Source organism: Octodon degus, unplaced genomic scaffold, assembly GCF_000260255.1.
Source record: "Octodon degus isolate 3935 unplaced genomic scaffold, OctDeg1.0 scaffold00207, whole genome shotgun sequence".
Classification (NCBI taxonomy): domain Eukaryota; kingdom Metazoa; phylum Chordata; class Mammalia; order Rodentia; family Octodontidae; genus Octodon; species Octodon degus.
In genome coordinates, this window is record NW_004524783.1 from 3,775,398 (window position 1) to 3,788,172 (window position 12,775).

The following is a 12,775-nucleotide window of genomic DNA, read 5'->3' on the forward strand; positions in this document are numbered from 1 at the left end:
TCTGCTCATAAACGTCACCCTCCCAATTCCTCCATGAAGTCACATTGCTGCCCTCATTAACAAGCATGTGTACCCAGGTGAAAGACAGCCCTGGCAAGGGGAATGCAATTTAATTATAAATGTGTGGCTGCTGGGAGCCAAACCAGCACTGGCAGCAGAGGTCTCCACGTGAAACAGTGACAGTGACGGCATGCTGGCCACGTGGCTGGCAGCTAACCAGATTACATCATCTCTTTTGTGCAAGGATGAACTGCAGGAGGAGCAACTGCTCACCAGTTTAAGCACCACGCAGGGCTGCACTGTGCTGCGGAAGGCTGCAGCTTCCGTTGGTATAAGTCACCCTTCTTTCTCCTTTGTGTCAAAATTAAAAACACGTCCTCGAAGATGTTACAATCAAGCACTACGCATTTCTCTAACAAATTTATACTAGTCATTTCCCTACTAGTCATTACCCTTAATAAGAAATGGTGCCTTCCCCAGCACACAGTTTCTTAATAGAATGACTAAAACTAGAAAGGAAAAAAAAAAAGGTCTTTTTAGGAATAAGGTGAGAAAACCAGAATATTTATTCTCATCCCAGTTTTCCATTTGGGATGAGGTGATGTATACCTTACCTCCATGCTCTTCCATCATAAGATGAAATGCTGGGGGCGGGGAAGCCAGTTCAAGCTCACAGGTTTTTAAATAAGTCCTCATGCAAGAGTACTGTTGGCTCTAGGACACAATCTGCCCCCCCCACCCGCCCCACTTATTTTAAAATGTCTCTGCTAACAGGCAAGGCAAGAATCAGTTCACAGAATGTGTCCTGCAAGCAAATAAGCCTGCTCACTGTAGCTGTGGCCTAAACCTTCCCACCCGGCTTCTGCACCACAATATTTGTGCTGAAGGGTCTGTCCAAATGCCTGACCTCAACAAATGCAAATTATACTTATATAAAGGAATAAATGAAGCCTGAGCACACGAACACATTCTCCACTGGTGACTCTCTCCTTCAGAGCCCAGAAGGTTCAGCTGGCCTTCAGCTATAGTAATGATGAGGGTGTCTGCCTTACTCACTCCCCATTCTATTCCCCTGAGTAAACTGGAATTTGGCTGGAACGGTGAGTAGTCAGCAACTACAGGGGCAGGCCTAGCCCAGTGGCTGACTGTATCACCTTCCTAAGGACAGTCTCTCTTACTCCAGGGTCTCACAATGGCCCCAAGACCCAAAAATCAACTAAATAATAAAGAATTTTCAACTTTTTCATTTCTGAGACTGCTTTTTCAAGATTGCTGCCTCAGAGTCTACTTCTGAGGAGTCCCCTTCCCAAGACTGTCCAGCCTGGTCTGTGAGCATTTCTGACGCAGGAACTGTGCCCTCTTCCCAGGGATCCAAGGTTGAACAGTGCCTCACCTGTGCTTTTCCAATCTGTTTTGAGGGGGCTCAGTCTAATGAGGAAAAAACATTACCTTTAGGAAATCAGCCAGGCTAGGAATCAAACCTGGAAGTACCACCTGCATAAATCCCTTAGCGCTTTGGGCCATCCAATGGAGTAAGAATGTCTTATTATAGGCTTGCACTGAGGCTTAGAGGAAAAGTTGGCAAGGCACCAAGCACAGTGCCTACCACATCAATAATGTCCAACAAATGTCAGCCCTGCTGATGAACGTGGTTCCCAAGAACAAGCAATACAATACCTGATGAGGAGGCACACAGCAGCCAGGTCCAGCCCTGCACGGTGTGTTAGTTACAAGAAACTCATGGGGGTAGGGGATGGGGGGAACACGACTTGTGTAGTATCCAACTGCATAACTTCGAGCTCCTAGGGCCACCTCACCTAAAGCCCTGGGGGCAAGTACACCACCTGAGGCCCTACATGCATGTAATGTACACAGTCAACACTGAAGTAACCATTTACTAATGAATGGTTCAGAGCAATTCATCTTACTTCCCTAATGCACTCAACGCCACTTCGAATTGGCAGATGTAACAAAAACAGTACAGCATGTATTGCCAGCAACAGCCTTAAAGAGGGGGTCCAGACTACAGTTACCTGTTCCTTAAAGTTTGACACTCCTAACTAAAAATACAAATATAAAATGTGGGACAGGTATAACCAAAATGTATAATGTCTTTAAAACAACACTACGAGGTACAAGACTCATTAAAATCTCCCAAACTCACACGCTAAAAACAAAGCAAGGCAAAAACAGGTACAACTAGCCTATCCTGTTGCTAATATATCTAAGTCCACAGTGCTTAACTTGTAAGCTTTATTGTCAAAATAGTGTGCCCTTTCAGCTGAGACGTTAAAATCCTGAAAACTAAGATAGATCTTAATTTATATAATAAAAACTTTTATATATTTATTTCCAAAATATGCTAACTCAAAATTCAGTTAATTTTCCAAAACAATTCAAACATAAAGAACTTTTGTTAAGAAAAGATCAATTTCTAGGTTTACTTCAACAAATTCCTTAGGAAAAAATTACCATTATATGATACAAGAACTAACATTTTTATTTAAAGCTCTATATTGCTACATTTAAAAATACTCAATTTCAAAAAAAAAAAAAAAAAAGAAAAGAAAAAAAAAACCTCAATTTCATGTCATGAAATTGTGCTTAATTCAGACTATTGCTTACTAGACTGCAGCAGCAGCATCCAACTCCCAACTAAGACACTAACAGGAGGGCATTTTTAAAAAAAAATATTTTTTATTTATTTCTGTATTTGGTACAAGGTCTTGCTACTCAGCTTGGACTCAGAGTGGTCCTCTTGTCTCACCCTCCCCAGTGCTGGGATTACAGGCATGTTCCACCATGCCTGGTTTGGGTGGGCAGGGTTGGACCAGCACAGCATGTGGCACTGGGGATCTAACCTGGGTCCTTGCGCTTGCCAGGCTGGTGCTTAGACCGCTGAGCTATCTCCTCTGCCAGGAGGACATTTCCGTGTCTTGAACTTATAGTGCAAGTCCCAAAGTCAAGAGCAGCATGGGAACTAGCTGAGCATCCCATACTCAGCCACAAGGACACCAGACTCATGTGCAGCACTCCCTAACCAGCAACCTGACCTGGCAAGGAAGGAGAGAAGGCAGCAAATACTCCCAGGGTGGGGGGGCCATACACTGCATATACAGGCCTCTCACAGCAGAGAGACCAGGAGAACTGCCTGGCATGGAGAGGGGCCTTAAGAAATCAAATTTTATGAGGCATGCACACCACTATGCTTAGGAACATTCCAGAAGGTAGAAGGGGATTTCTAAAGAGTCAAGAACAGATACAAAGATGGAAAAGAGAGACAGGTAAACTTTAAGAAAATGCCTGGTAACGACAGCTTAGTCAAAAAGCTAAATGATTTTAAAGCTAAATGACACCCTTTTCCTTTTCTCCTGTCTAAAGGATCCCAGCTGGAGGAACAGAAAGGAGCAGGAACAAGGGGAGGTGTGAATGGAGGTGAGCACAGAGAAAGTAGAGCTGGAAAATAAATCATCTTGACCATCATCTCTTCACTTAGGTTAGTCCCAAGGAATATAGGGGGGAAGGGCAGGCCTCTCTGAAGACCAACAGGGCTTGAGTAGGATGAAAAAAGGACATTTTGGTTTAGACTGGTTAGGACTCAATGCCTAAGAGTACAGCTGCTGCAATGCCAGGTGACAGCGTACAGCAACAGGGCCTGTCTGAGAAGTTGCCAAGAATAGATTCATCCCCAAGAGTAGATTCACCTTGAGGGAAACACAAAGTCCATTCCAGGTTGTACTTTTCCACATTTCAATAGTTCATCCCTAAAGGACACTTGCTACTTTAAACTATTGACAAGTTCCTCTTAATTTGATATCTACTAAGTCAAGTTTGGGGAGATAGTTCAACAGTCTTAAGCACCTGCCTGGCAAGTGCAAGGACCAGAGTTCGATCCCCAATACCACATGTTGTGCCAGCCCCAGAACCCTGGGCGTGCCATGCTGGCCACCAGAACCAGGTGTGGTAATTCATGCCTGTAATTCCAGCACTGGGGAAGCTGAGACAGGAGGATTACTGAGTCTGAATGGGACTCTGTACCAAATAAATAAATAAAAGATTTTTTAATTTTAAAAAAATAAAGTTAAGAGAAATGAAGTATCAGAACATTAATATTATTGGTCTTGTAATTGGGTGAAGTTTTATTTTTCTATTTTAAAAGATATTCTATTTATTTTGAACTTCCACCTCCTAAAACAGTATAACTGCTTATCAAATAAAACAAATGATTGAAGAGAAATAAAACTTACGAGGAAGTTAAGTAAATCAGGGGCTAGATAGTGTCTTTCTCCTTACATTATTAACTTGGAATCAAACTATGTATGTGTACAATAATCAAACAATAGCAATATGCCTTCTACCCCCTCAGCAGCTTAAACCTTGCCCTACTTTGAATAGATACCAAAAATATTCAACACTCGAAGATTAACACTAGGCACCTAATACAGCCGCCTAATTCAATTCCTTGGGATAGGAATCATTAGCAAACTGGGCTTAGTAAATTAAATCCCAAAGCAGAGGTGGTGACAATAAAACAAGCATCTGTCTATCCCAGACCTAAAGCATGAGGCTGGACTACCAAGCCCCACTCGACGCCTCTGGCTCTTGTTTCCTCAGTGGGCTCTGCAAGCACAGGTGAAGAGGGCCTCACAATCAGCTCACTCAGACTGCATCCACTGCGAAGGCCACTGACCCACACAGAGAGGACTCTCATATGGAGGCATCTCCAATTCATTACAGAATTGAAACCAGTTGGGCTTACATCTTCTATCATTAAGCAATGACAAGCACAGCTCTTAAGAAAACGAGATTTTTGTTAGCAGCTGCCTCAAAACTAATACAAGCCTGTCTTTTCTTAATTCAAACAAGGGCAAGGGGCAAAGAGAACTGCAAATATGCCTCTAAATAAACTCTGTGGTTGCAGAAAGGACTCAACCATTTAAAATGCTACAGAAAGAAAGTTCTAGTTGAAGTAAGAAACTCCAGCTATAGAAAAGCTCAGATTTCTGGGGCTTACTCATGAAAAAACTGTGCCAGGATTTTAAACAGGTGAAATGAGCTTTCACAATAACCTAATTTAAATAGTAGGGACAAATGGAAAAACCACAGAATGGCAGTGGACATTCACAGTTGTGAATGGTGAGTAGGCACGATGTGAAGAAGCTTGTCACAGCAAATGCTGTCTTCTCGTTGACTCAGTAGACTCACTGGCTCTCAAGCTACACGTCAGTACCGCTGCAGTGTTTGTTGCAGCGTGTTCTGGTTCTCAGTTTCCAATGGTAAAGTCCTCAACTGGAGTTGCTGCCCTTGGCTGGTCTTGGAGCCTCTATTCCTGTGGCTCTACCTCCTTCCCTGGCTACTCCTCTATGTCCTGCAGGTCCCGATCCTCACTCTTCTGTAGTCCCAGCATAAGTCCCATGCCGCAGGGCCCAGCCCGGCCCACCAAGGGCCAGCTGCTCCCCAAGCAGATACCAAGTATCAAAGCCTAGAATTTCCTGAACAGTGCAAAGGGTAAGGGGTGCTCTTTGCCATGTGGGTTACAACTGGGACAAATATGGTTTCATAAACCACATTTGAACTTTAAATCCTTTAGAATGCTTATTTTCTCTAATATTCTTAGTACTACAGTTCAATTCATTACAAGTCAGGACAATTTTCTGAGACCTCGCCACTACAACTGTATACACCTAGAATATAAATAGCCAAGTGAGCAAAACTGGCCATAAAGTAGCTTTTCATCAATGAAACCAAACACCCAATATCCACAACCTAAAGGAAGGCTTTATTTTTTTGTTCATGGTTTCAGGAGATTCAGTCCTCAGTTAAGTGGTTTTAAAGCAAAAACCCTCACAGCAGAAGGGCCCTGGAAGAGCAACGCTGCTTGTTTTATGGTGAGCAGCAAATAAAGCAAAGGAAAGCACCACAAAGGAAAGGACCCGAGGCCCACTGTAGCAGGGAAGGTCACACCTCCATAAATCCCCCATTCTCAGAAGTGTGTCTTACGAATCCCCCATAGCTCTCATACCAATCGAGCTGACAATATATATACCATGAAGCCTCAGTATCTCCTATAGCCTTAAAAGAGAGCAGCTGATACCTACCTTTTCTTCAACTTCCGAAGTGTATCAGTGTTTTCTACTATGTTTGTCCTATTTTTGTTAGGTAACTCCAAACCACAAATTAGAAACCATATTCATTTTATATCGAAATCTATGAATTACTATATATTGAAAAGGAAATCACAACTTCAAAATACATCTCCAAATCTGGCCAATTCAAAATGCAAGATATCCATAGAATAGCACAAAATTTTAATGAAAAAAATAGGTTAATTTTTAAAGTATTAGGATCCACTTAACTGAAATGTCCTATCCAAAGACCTTGAAATGCTTTCATGACATTTTACTTTATTTTATGTAACAAATCCAACACATGAGACAGTATTTCTTCCATCATTCTGAAATAAAGCAAATAAATTTCTCACTTTCAAATGCTACACTACAGATACAAGAAGAGACTATATTTAAAAGACCTACATTTTTAGTTAATACACATGGGAAAAATTCTTTGAATAAGCTCAAATTATTTTAACAGTCTATTAAACAAAAGTTAATAGAAAATATTTTAACAAGTGCAAGGTCCTGAGTTTGATCACTGGTACAGCATGCAGTGCAGGCCCCAGAACCAGACATAGTGGCGCATGCCTATAATCCTAGCCCTGGGGAGGCTGACACAGGAGTCCCAGCAGCATAGCAAGACCCTGTTTCAAAAAATAAATAAAATAGAATTGAAAAAAACTTGCTTTACAACTCTTAACAAAAATATAAGCTTATATAATAATAATTTAAGTTTTAAACTTCTATTATCGCTTTCCAAGATGGGGTCTGACAACAACTTTAATAAATAAATTCCATCTCAAATGTAAAAATAAATTAAATGTCCCTCCAAATAGAAACTATTTGCAGAATTCTATCAGATTCTGATAAATAGGTCTTGTTTTCTATGACCTAGGACTTCTCACCTTCAGTGAAATGCAAGAAGTTTTTCCTCTTTTCTGAAAATGTACAAGGAAGATTGTACCTCCCATAAGGGCTGCAAGTCAGACTCCAACCACATGGAATGATTGTCACTCCCTGCAGCTGAAAGGGGTTTAGAAACGGGCTGGCTGGCTAACAGATGCTTGGCTTGGATTTCCTCTCAGATATGTTTTTAATGCTGATGGTGCTTCAGTGCAACTGTTCATGGACGGGAAACAGTGAAAAGAATGAAGACCTGCTGTCATGTAAAAGAAGGGGCTGGTCACAAGGAGACCACCACAGATGCGTGGCTTCAAGTTTACTTACCACATCACACATTAGGGAAGTGATGATTACTGGTGTTATGTTTTTAAAGTAATGAGCAAATAAATGTTCGAATTTGCATCAAAGAAAACCCTGAACTGCTCATCTTCAGCACTGAATTGCCTTCTTAGTTACAGAAAGTCCTTCCCAGAATCTAGTAGTCACTTCAACACTGGACTATGCCTCTGAAATCAAAATCACTGTGCAGTGTCTAACTTTTATGCCTATAAAACCTACTACCTGCACACCATTTCAAGAAAAGTAATACAAATTATACTTTTCCCAGGTAAATTTCACTTCATCTGAACATTTGTAATCACCTTAAAATTCACAAATCACAGGAAAAAATTGCATCTTATCACTTCCCATATATTGAGAAGAATGTTAGGGAGGGCAACAGCAGTAGGTATGTAGCCACTCAGAGGCAGTTTTGTTCAACACACAATGCTAATGTCAGAGAAAAAAAGAAAACTTGTTGGCCATGAATGCCACTTCAAATTAAAGACAGACAAGCAGGTTTTGACTCAACTTATAACCTGTTTCTCTTTTCAATGTCCTAGCCATCAAACTGTGATCAAATGTTACTGGACAACTAACTGCCTATTCCTTGAAGGATCTATTCAGAGGCAGATAAAGTACCTAAATCTGTTCATCAGTTAAGGCATTTGAAACACCATGAGTTCAGTGTCTATGCAGGATTTCAATATCTCATATTTGAATGTGTCCATGTTCCATTCCATTCGTGTCAAGGCTACAATTGTTAATTTCCACTCAACAACTGCTGGTAACAGCAGGTGTGTGTGTGTGTGTGTGTGTGTGTGTCCAAAAGCAAGCATGCAGGCGCACATGCTAGGTTACCCTGCCTCTGCTAATCCTGATTCTCTTATGTTCTAAGGAATATGCAGGCCATTCCTATAAACCACAGCACACCACACCTACCTGCAAGAACCCAATGACATCATGGCCTCAAGACTTCTTAATCGCTATACTGACAATACTACCAAACGAGCAGAAATGGAAAATACCTCTTTGGTACTGTCAAGATGAAAAATAACTCATGCTGACAAGCAGGCAGATCTTTCTCAGTGGTTTATAAATAAAGTTATACCAAGTTATCATACATTACAAGAAACTTCCCTGTGAAGACCATTCTCAGGTTATGAAAACAGGTTATTTCACAGGAAAATCCACAAGGGCAAAAAGTTGTTTGGTAGTTGACCAGGACCAGACAAGATGTGGACATTAGATTGCAGGGATGACTATAAAGGGCTATAAAGTTACTTTTTCCACTGGAAATATTCTAAAACTATTATAATGGCTGTAAAATTCTATGGGTGAATAAACTAAAAGTTACTAAAATGTATACTATATATGCTATGCGAGTTACCTCTCAAACTGCCAGACAAAACCAGGTTGCTTGGAAATATTGCTAAAACATTCTACAATAAAACTACATTCTATACCGATTACTAAAATTATAAAGTTACAAAGGCAAAGTAGACAATATAATTATTTTTTCTTTCCTAAGAATACACAGTCTTAATGTATACAATAATAACTAAGATAGTAATAGGATTTAATGCCTTTATCAAATACTTTTGTGGAGAAATAAGTGTATACATTTTAATTTTACTACTTCTGAATGCATCAGTTATAGTACACATACTGAACAGAAAAATTATTAGTTATATGTTCATGAACTTCACTTTAGCAAATAATTTACAGAAAGACTAAGTCATGAAAAATAAACATGTAAGATTTTGTAATGATAATCTGCAATAAAAGAAATTTTTATAGTCTTTGTCACTGTATAAAAAAATTTTAAAAATTTTATTTTAAGATTTGTAAACACATTTAAAGAAAATACTCCCACCCCCACCCCCAAGACTAGGATATCAGCGAGTCTCACTTAAAGCAACTGCTCTACCACTGAGCTATACACACCTGCAGTCCCAGAAAAATACTTCTGACCCCATTGTTTTCCTTTGTAGGGCCCTCTGACACTCAGATTTATTGGACCTTTTTTTTTTTTTTTTGTATTTTAGGGAAGGGTCTGCAGGGTGTTCAGGGTCTCGCTACTAGATTGGACTTGCAGTGATCCGCCTGTTTACAGCCTCCCAAGAGCTGGGATTACAGGTGCACGCTACCACGCCCAGTCTCAGTTGCCCTCTTGGCGCGCCTAATGTCTACACCCATCCTGTAAGATGCACGGGTCTATTTCTCCACTTTAGAAATAAGAGAGTAGAGAGCCTGATGTAGTACAGACTACTCTATCAGCAGGAGAGAGCCAGGAAGCAAGGACCAAAGCCAGGTCTTCCAAGTGCTCTGTTCACTGCACTCACCCCAAAGCCTAAATGTCAGGCCTAAAGTACTGTACTTCTGAACTTCGTCAGTTTCAGCAAGTGTGCTTCAGGTGATGTTTAAAACAAACTTCTAAAGTATCAAAATTTATCTAAGACGGGATGTTTTACAAAATGCAGTTTCTAGCCATACCTGAGAATGGATAACATGTCTGGTTTGCTTTAGTTTTCATAGATGTCATTTTTTTCTCCTAATTTGTTTTTTAAATGTATTTGGTTGTTACAGGGTCTCACTACCCAGCTCTGAATCATAGTGATCCTCCTGTTTTCTGCCTCCCCAGCGCTGGGATTACAGGCATGTGCCACCCCGCCCGGACTCTGTGGGCCACTCAGCCCATCCCGGGGGCAGGTCTGGTGCGGCACATGGTGCCAGGGATTGAATCGCAGTCACTGCACTTGCCTAAGCTTGCCTAAGCAGATGCATTGGCCTGCTGAGCTATCCTGCTGGCCCTCTCCTAATTTTTTTTAAGGTTGTGATTTCCTCAAAAAGAATAAAATATTTTTAAATCCTTAACTGATACTCAGAACAAACTTTTCAAACCATTGGAACACAATTAGGATAAAAAGAATGCTCTTCCCTATATATTTTATAAAATATTATTTCAAAAGAAAATGCTACATTTAACCTAAAAAATATTTTCCTGTCAACATTTTTATTATCAACGTTCCTTGAAATTAATCTAGCTTTGTAGATGAGATCAGAAATTCATTTAACAGTCACTTTAGATCTTTATACTAGTACAAAAAGAAATTCCCTACAATTCTAGGAAAGGATCTGATGTGACCACTCATGCCTTTCTTTTAATGGACTTACACAGTCTGCTTCTATGAAAATAGGCCCAGTCATTCCATATCACAGCTTGCAACCACAACACTAATTATGATGCCTCCCTTGACCTGTAAATGCATGTTATACTCAACATTTACTATTGATTTGCTTGCTTTACTATACCAAATATTACTTTAAAATATTTATTCTCTGAACAGGTATCCCAGAACGCTTCTCCCAAGTCAACTGTGGCACACAGTTCCCTCAAACAGGTTAATAATATTAACATTCCAAAGCTGGGATGGGAAGTTTTCCCTTTCTCTGAAAGGGATCAGACTTCTGAACAAAAACTGCCAAACCAATTACTACCCAACACCTGAACTAGCAAAAGAGGCATGTTCTTGGTCACAGATTTGCCCTCGAGACTCTTTGTTCTCCACTGCCTGGCACTACCCCCAACCATGCTCAGACTGTCAACCAAACTGTCCTTTTTCATGCGCTCATTCTCCCTCATTGTACCTCTGAAACTACCAATATTCCCTTCGGGCTCCACTCTGCTACATGCTCTTTGTACAAGAACCTCACTGACATTTTCATCCTTAATGGCTTTGGCACATTGCAAAAAGGAAATATTTCACCAAGATCTTAAGAAGAAATGGATAGATAGGGTTAGGGAGATAGCCCAGAGGCATTAGCACCTACCTGGCAAGCACAAGGAGCTGAGTTGATCCCAGGCCCCACATGCTGAGCCCACTCTGGATCCCCAGGTGTGCCATGCCAGCCCCAGAACTAAGCATGGTGGCATGCACCTGTAATCCCAGCACTTGGGAGGTTGAGACAGGAGGATGGCTATGAGTTCGAGATCAGCCTGAGGGCTACAAAGGAGGGGAAAGGAGAAGAGGGGAGGGGAGAGAAATTGATAGACTAAACTATGCTTTCTTTTTGCTTCTACTCAGTAAAATCCATGATGTATTAAGAAATATCTAGTTTGGTATATATTAGTATCACAGAAGGGGAGGAGGAGTGAAAGAGAGAGAAGGAAAAATTATATATACCAAATTATATGTAGCAGAAGAGGGACAGCTATATGATTTTCAAGAGCCTTCAAGAACTTGTTATTTCAAGATGATACTTATCAGACTTTAGCCAGAGCCAGGCTGCAGATCTGGTGAGGATCTTACTCCACTCCCTGTCCCCTCCTACGATCCTGACCTTTCACCTTCTTGCTCAATCACTGGCCTTCCCAGCAGGAGCACAGCCCTTCCTCCAGGGGTATGTGATGGCTAGCTGTATAATCTGATGCCACCATGGCTATGGCTCTTGCTCAGTTACTATCTATTTCTATAGTTCTCCTCTGCAAGCAGAGCAGATTTCCTATACCAAGGGATGATTCTGACATACAGAAAACAATATTTAAAACTCTGTTTAAATTTTTCACCTTTTAAAAATTCCAGTATTGGGGCTGGGGAGATAGTTCAGTTGAATAAGCGCTTGCCTGGCAAGTGCAAGGGCCTGAGTTCAATCCTGGTTCCACCAAATAAATAAATAAATAAATAAATAAATAAATAAATAAATAAATATTCCTGGTTCCACCAAATAAATAAATAAATAAATATTCCAGTATTAAAAAAATCCAGTATTACAAATTTTTTGCAGCATATACCACTTATCAGACATCACACTTTTTTAAGATACAACATACATACTCAAATCTGTCTGGATTTATGGTGCAATTTTTCAAAAGTTTAGTGTCCACGGCTGGAAGGATGCACTCTCTTTAGTGCATCTTTCAATCTTCTTTATATGCATGTAACACAGAACCTGAGGACAAAAGTATGACAATATTCATTTAGTAAATATTTCTTCTACATCCCTATGTGCCACCTGCCATGCTAGCAATGAGAAGTTCGTGCTCTCCTGGAGCTCATGGAGTTCAAAGAGTCCAGAACAGCATGTGAAGGATCACTTGGACAACTTTCCCTGAAAGAAGAGCAAGTTTCTCCATTTTATTAACTTTACCCTATTTCCATGTACTGATACGTACAGAGCCGGTAAGGACTCTTCCTTATCTCTTCAACTGGCTTTAAGCAACGCAAATCAGTCTAGCAATATAGTCTTTGAAGCAAGGAGGATAGGGCAAATAACACACCGCTCCATAGCTCCCAAATAAAATATGGAAGCTGAGGCAGATGCAAGATTGAGAGCTGTGGGCCAAGGCAATAGCGCAGCAGCATAAGTGTCTGTCTGGCAAACTCAAGGTCCTGAGTTTGATTCCTGGTACTTCAAAACAAAACAAAAAAGGGAGGAGG

General features: G+C 40.6%; 1 protein-coding gene across 12 annotated transcripts in view; it reads right to left on the reverse strand.

Annotated features, from left to right (window-relative positions):
- Trio (trio Rho guanine nucleotide exchange factor) overlaps positions 1–12,775 on the reverse strand; it is a 374,802-nt gene that overhangs the window by 255,851 nt on the left and 106,176 nt on the right. The window contains exon 2 of one of the 12 annotated variants that reach the window (XM_023704920.1): positions 12,173–12,287. The exons of 10 other annotated variants lie outside the window; for them this stretch is intronic. The gene's annotated coding sequence lies outside the window, so the exon portion shown is untranslated. Of the gene's footprint in view, positions 1–12,168; positions 12,288–12,775 lie in introns of all 12 variants that reach the window. One more of the 12 variants, XM_023704921.1, reaches the window with a different exon arrangement.